This window comes from Cydia fagiglandana, chromosome 10 (genome assembly GCF_963556715.1).
Source record: "Cydia fagiglandana chromosome 10, ilCydFagi1.1, whole genome shotgun sequence".
Lineage (NCBI taxonomy): Eukaryota > Metazoa > Arthropoda > Insecta > Lepidoptera > Tortricidae > Cydia > Cydia fagiglandana.
The window spans coordinates 10,552,283-10,559,591 of NC_085941.1; positions in this window are offsets into that span (position 1 = coordinate 10,552,283).

The window sequence follows — 7,309 nt, forward strand, 5'->3', positions numbered from 1 at the left end:
AAGGATAGAGGATCAGATTTTTTTATACCGACTCAAAAATACTTAGGTATACTTACATTAGTTTAAGAAATTAGATATTAAGGTTAAATAAAAAACGTTTGTTATTTTTTGCTGTTCAGTTTTTTCGGCGGTTTAATTTTTTTGTTAAAAAACACGATTGTCTGTAAGGTCAGTTTACGAACGATATTTTTGCGTGATATAGTCATAAGAAAACATTGATAAAAAATTTCATGTTTTGACCGTAATTTTACCATAGAGATCTGTCCACAACGTTACCATGGAGTTCTGTCCACAACGTGACACTTTTTCGTGCATGCTACCGGTGTTCATCGATTTATGAGACGTCATCACGTCAAAAGTTTTTTGAAATAAAACAACAACAACAACAATGAAGGAATGGTTGAATTGACTTTTATTAAAATGAAAATTAAAAGAAAACATTACACACTTGTGGACATTTTTTTAATTTTTATTTTATACGTGACCAGTGTTGTGAAGCGCTAGTGGCCTAGCGGTGAGAGCGTGCGACTTGCAATCTTGCGGGTTTAATTTATTACAATAGGGAAAACATTTATATATTTATTACAATAGGGAAAACAAAACAAAAAATGTCCACATTTAACTTATGCTTATGTGCACACTCGAGTATGCCGCATCCATCCTAGCGCATCGTCTTATCTGCCTCATACATCGCTGGTTGTGGTGCAGTTAGCAACGTAAAAATATGTTCCGTGCGTTTAGTAATAAGTATCTTGTAATGTATTTCTACCCACTATGAATAACATGTTTTCTTTTGTGTACACTGTATGCTTAGTCTTAGTTTTAACATGTAAATTTTCTCATGTAAGTGAATCTTGTAATTCTTTATGAGAAATAAAGTTCTTTAAACCTTAAACCTAAACCTTAAACCCCGGCTCGTACCAATGAGTTTTTCGGAACTTATGTACGAAATATCATTTGATATTTACCAGTCGCTTTTCGGTGAAGGAAAACATCGTGAGGAAACCGGACTAATCCCAATAAGGCCTAGTTTACCCTCTGGGTTGGAAGGTCAGATGGCAGTCGCTTTCGTAAAAACTAGTGCCCAGGCTCTCATGAGCCGTGGCGAAATGCCGGGATAACGCGAGGAGAAGAGGAGGGGAGACGTGACCAGTGTTCATCATTATAAGCATGCACGTTTCTATAAAGAGTTTTTAATCGACTAGTTTTGACGAGCGGGTATAGAAAATGTATAGTGATGTATTCAATTAAAAAACACCTTGTTCTACCACAGATAAAATTAGGTAAATGCATTTATTTTGTAACTTATTAAAGAGGCTAGCTTTGGTGAAAAATTTGGATTTGTCGCTGACGTGAAAGTAATAAAAAATTGTTTTTGAAAAAAGTAATTGTTTTTTTTTTCTTTTTTGTATGGCAAATTATCCTATAATTTATGTAATTTAATTGTCTTTCCTATGTGCATAGGGTAAAGGCACCAGTGCTCAGCCGTGCACCAGTAGTCAGCCTTTCTTGCCTATTTTTGGTTGTAACTATAGTTCGTTTTTTTTAGCATTAGAAATTAGGTAAACAATCTTGATGTGTCTTTTAATTGAAAAACACATTTTAAAAATAAGTTACGGCAAATATGTAACAATTATGAATCTAATACGATCATTTATATTCTTCTGCTTTCATCAGTAATAGTTTTTGAATTTTAAAAAGCGTTTTTCAATTAAAAGACATGTCAAAATCGCTTACCTTCTTGCAAGTTCTTTCTAATGCTAAAAAAAACGAACTATAATAAAGTTTTTCTAATTTTCATGTGAAAACTAGGTAATATTATAGATTGATAAGCTATTCATTGAAAAATACCTTAATTTTTAAACGAATACTCTACGATGATCCACAAAAAAATTTCAAAGTGGTGGTGTCTTCTGACATGAAAGGTTAAGACATATGCGCCATTTTTTTTGGAATGTCACATGGTATTTTGATAAGACGATAGCAGCTGAATTGTGATTTATTTTTAAAATAATATGGACTGCTTTGCCTAATTAATACCTAAACTATCTGAAAAACGTAAAATATTAATATTAATCCATGTGGAAGTAATATTTTTACGGCGGCTGATTATTGGAAACTACTTTTTTGTACAAAATCCAATAGTCAGCCTCCCCTGGCTGACTACTGGGTTTGAAGCAGTAATTTTAAAAAGGTCGTAAACCCAGAAGTCAGCCGGGGGAGGTTGACCATAGGATTTAGGATTTATTATTATTTTAAAATGAAGTGTAAGTCGTTAAATCAAGCCGCTTTAAAAAATTACGTTATTATGAATTTATTTGATTGAAATACATTAAATACCTGGTAGTCAGCCTGTGGCTGACCACTGGTCTATAAGCTTACTCTATTCGAACCCAATAATCAGCCATTAGAATAGGATGGCTGGGCACTGGGTACCTAAAGGCTGTGTATTGGTATACAGGGGGCTGATTACTGGCAAAAATGCCCTTTTATTATATTTAATTAAATATTTCCAAAAGTTGAATTCAATTAAGTTTTATTCTTTACAAAAATTTAACTTTATTAAATTCTTGAACAGAAAAAACATTGATAATACCTATTGGTCCATAAGTGTGCAAATTATACGATTTTGAACATAGAAATTTCGTTATAAGGCTGACTACTGGTGCTTTTACCCTATTATACGTGACGCTCGTCAAAATCGGCTGGCTAGAAAAAAAAATTGATAAAATATCATATTTCGTTTTGTATTTTTTATTTTAAAACTATAAATTTCTGGGAGCTCAAATTTTGCATAGGTACTTGTTACCAATACAAAGCTAGGTACATCATCGAAAAAAAATACAAGCCACAACTCGCTGGGGGCAAATTCACTTAGCTTAAAACAGTTTATCGTAATGTGGGCCATTATTTACGGATTTTGAATACTTGTGTTTGCTCAGAGCAAAAAAAGGTCAACCACGGCGTTGCATGAACAAGGGATTTCCTTTAGCAGAATTGGTCCTTAGGACCCAAGGATGGATTTAAGAAGTGGAGCCACCCAGATTTTTGATGCAGGTGGGGGGGGGGGGTTTAAGCATCTGCGACATTTGAGGTTAATATTTTTTTAAGTTTAGGTTCTAAGTCAAGTTTAGTATCATTTTCAACTAAATCAAAGATGTAGACATAGATTTCATCGAAATGGGTTCAGCGTTTATTAATTTCCCATACAATCCTACACCTTACCTTTCATTTTTAAGGTTTTTTTTTTGGAATAAAAACTATCCTATGTTCTTCCCCGGCACTCAAACTATCTCTATACCAAATTTTATCTAAATCGCTTCAGCGGTTATTGAATCCCCATACAAATTTCCTCCTCCCTTTTCACACCCTTAAGGGATGATTATTGAGATTAAAAGTATGATATATTGTTCCCTGGGACTCTCTGTACCAAATTTTAACTAAATTGGTTCAGCAGTTTAAGCGTGAAGAAGAATTTTAAAAAAAGTTTTTTTTTTCATATTTTATGTGTTTTTACTTCATAATGGTGTCATTATGATATCAGAAATGAATTCGGCACCCCCGATTTATACGGAAACGATACCAAACTTGACCTAGTAGCTTAAATAATTTTTAAGAAAAAAAAACCGACTTCCATGGGGGCCGATGAAAGATTATTGTAGATGGTACACTATGTAGAAAAGGAGGTAAAACCACCCACTTTTCTACTAGCATTTCGCTTCTGTATAATGGCTCCTCTACAGGATGGGCCAACGCCGGCCACTCCCAGGGACGCAGCCATGTACTATCACTTGCTCCCTCTAACGCATAAATGCGTCACTTGGAGTGGCCGGCGTTGGCCCATCGTGAAGAGGAGCCATGAGGGTCGTAGTTCTAGCCTAACCTAACCCACTCCTCAGATAGCAGTCCGGTTCTGTGCGGATCGCAGTTCGAACCTAATCAAACCCACTTTTCAAGTAGCATTTCGTTTCTGTAAGGCTCGCAGTTCTAACCTAACCTAATCCTTGTTCGGTTCTGTGAGGATCGCAGTTCAAACCTAACCTAACCCACTTAATGGCGCATGCCGTGCGGTGTACGGGGGTTTAAGCGGGAGGGGCTAGTAAGATTGGCATCATCGTACTTTATACCTACATTAATTTTATGATAGGTAATCATAGTTGTTTATTTAGTTAAGGTATCATAGTGGTTTTCTGGGTCCGAGTCCGGGTCCGAGTCCGGGTCCGTGTCCGGGTCCAAATCCGGATCTGAGTCCGGGTCCGAACCGGATCCGGGTCCGAACCGAATCCGGGTATTAGTCCGAGTCCGGGTCCCAGTCCAATCGAAATTCGTAATCACCAAACGTGTACCATGCGTCATTGAAGTGTTCTGTTCTGATCATCATCAGCAGTTCCACTTCATCAAATGCAACAGTTTTTAATGAAAATGCTTGATTTTCTGATGTAAATACAAAAATCTCTATACGCATGCCTTTAAGATTTGAGGAGTTCCCTTGATTCCTAATGGATCCCATCATCAGAACTCGAGCTTGACAAAAATGTGGCTTAAAATTTTAACTTGCTTAACAAACATAACGAAGAGGACAAATCGCCAACCGTGAACTATGCGTCGTTAAAGAGTTCCGTTCTGATCATCATCAGCAGTTCCACTTCATCAAATGTCACTTTTTTGGGTGTATATGCTTGATTTGTTGATAAAAACGCAAAAATCACTATATGTATGCCTTTAAGATTTGAGGAGTTCCCTCGATTCCTCATGGATCCCATCATCAGAACTGGGTTTTGACAAAAACGGGACCAATCTGTATGCATATACATTCAATCAAAAAAAGAATTTTCAAAATCGATCTAGTAATGACGGAGATATGGAGTAACAAACAAAAAAAAAATAAAAAAAATAAAAAAAAACATACAACCGAATTGATAACCTCCTTCTTTGAGATTTGGAAGTCGGTTAATGATACAGATATCAAGATCAAGTTGAGAGCCCCCCTCCCCCTCCTAAAAATTTACATCAAAAATCTCGGTGGCTCCACTTCTTGAATCCATCCCTGGGTCCTAAGGACCAATCCTGCCAAAGGAAATCTCTTGTTCATGCAACGCCGTATATTAGCTCCAGCGCCATCCGCTAGAAGGCATCATAGAGTGTTTAATGATATGTGTGTAGATAAAACATTTTATGAATCTAATCCTTATATGTAATGAATCTTTTTATTTGTCACAAGTAGGTTATCTAATCGCACAGAAATACCTGGTGCCACGGATTAAGGTGACGATTTTGGATATCATTTTAATGATACCTGTCTAAAAGTGTTTTAAATAAACCGGCCATGTGCGAGTCGGACTCACGTTCCAAGGGTTCCGTACATTAACCAATTTTTAACAATGTATTTTTTATATCTGAAACGCGAGTGAATTGCCTTTAAAAACCCCTAGGGGTCGGATCAAAAACTAAGTAATTAGTCCGACTAACGCTTGACTGCATATTTCTAATAGGTTTTCCTATCATGTATAGGTATACCTATTTTTCATATTTTTTTCAATATTTTAGACCCAGTAGTATCGGAGATGGATGGGGGGCGGGGGTATCGTAATTTTTTGTCTATTTTCTTAAATAACTTCTTGTTTTTATTTGTTATTTAGTAATTAAAACTTAAATCTATCATTACAGGTTTTACCTAATGCGATAGATAAGCAACAAACAGAGTTATTGACAATATAAATAAAACTTAATAATATTAACATAGTGGCCTTTGTGAAGTCATTCAGGGTGCACGTAAATACATATGTCTAACCCCAACGTTTATTGTTAACCAAGTATAAACTTGGTTAACTTGTCAATAATGACAGTGCGAAAAGCCCTCGTTGGGGGAGCTTCCTTTAGCAGTTTTGTGCGAGCAACGGCAATTGCTCTAGTAGTTTTCTAAACTATTTATTTTAAAATTATAAAAACAAAATATTTGAAATTCTCAAAATGAGTTCTATCATTTGGTATGTAAGACGAGAAGATGTAGTTTTAAAAACATTATTATTTATTTTCTCATTTACCCTAATAAAAGTGGCCTCTATGCTTAAAATTCATTTGTTTACGTAAGATGTCCGTCTTTGGGTCACGAATTTACAAGTCTACCAAATTTCAACTTCATTGATCCAATACTTTTGGAGAAAATGGGCTGTGACAGACGGACAGACAGACGGACGCACGAGTGATCCTATAAGGGTTCCGTTTTTTCCTTTTGAGGTACGGAACCCTAAATATTGGGAACCGTTGACCACTGGCATTTTATAAAATATGTATGTACTGACACTGTTTCAAAATACATACTACAAATTAATATTATACTTCAACTTTAGAATGTACCGCTATACCTACTTATCGCAGGCAATGCCTACGGGTTTTTTAAAGGCAATTCACTCGCTTTTCACATATAAAAAACACATTGTTAAAAATTGAGTACTGTACGGATCCCTTGGAACGCGAGTCCGACTCGCGCTTCGCCGGTTTACTTAAAACACTTTTAGGTAGTTAGGTATCATTCAAATGTTATCCAAAATAACCGACCGAGAGTAAACCGACTTTACAGCCAATCCTATTATTTAACAAAAAAATCATACCGCCGAAAAAACTGAAAAGCAAAATTAATAAACCTTTTTTATTTAACCTTAATAACTAAATTCATAGTAATGTAAGTATTAGTGAGTCAGTATAAAAAATCTGGTCCACTATCCTTTGTTTTTAATTAAGTTTTTACTCGTAAAATAAGTTATGAATATGATATGAACAATGGAACCATAATTCTGCGAGACCGATTCGATATATTCTGGTAAAATAAGTACGAATATGAAATAAAGAATTTGTTATAGTAGTTTCGGAGATAAAGGGGGGAATTGTCTCTTTTGTCTATTTTCTTAAATAACTTCTAACCTATATATTATAAATTATTATTATTATTAATTCTTTATTTCAGATAAATTTTATCCATAGAATTGTTAGTTTGGCTTATGACTACGTTAATTACTTACTACTACAAATTATAAGCTTCAGCGTTGTATTTATTTTTGCGTAAAACTATTTAATAATCGATATAACAAAACTTATACAAACTACTACTACATTAAATAACTATTTAATTATTATTAGGTCAACCCAAAATTTCAGGAAGGTGCAATCCACCCTCTCTGCTATGACCTTAATTATACTGTTGTGACTGCCCCGAACCCGACACAACAGAGACGCTATTCGTTTACGCCGGATGGCATACGAGCCCCGATGCAAATGATTTCGTCTAGTTCCGCGCAACAATTTTGTTTAT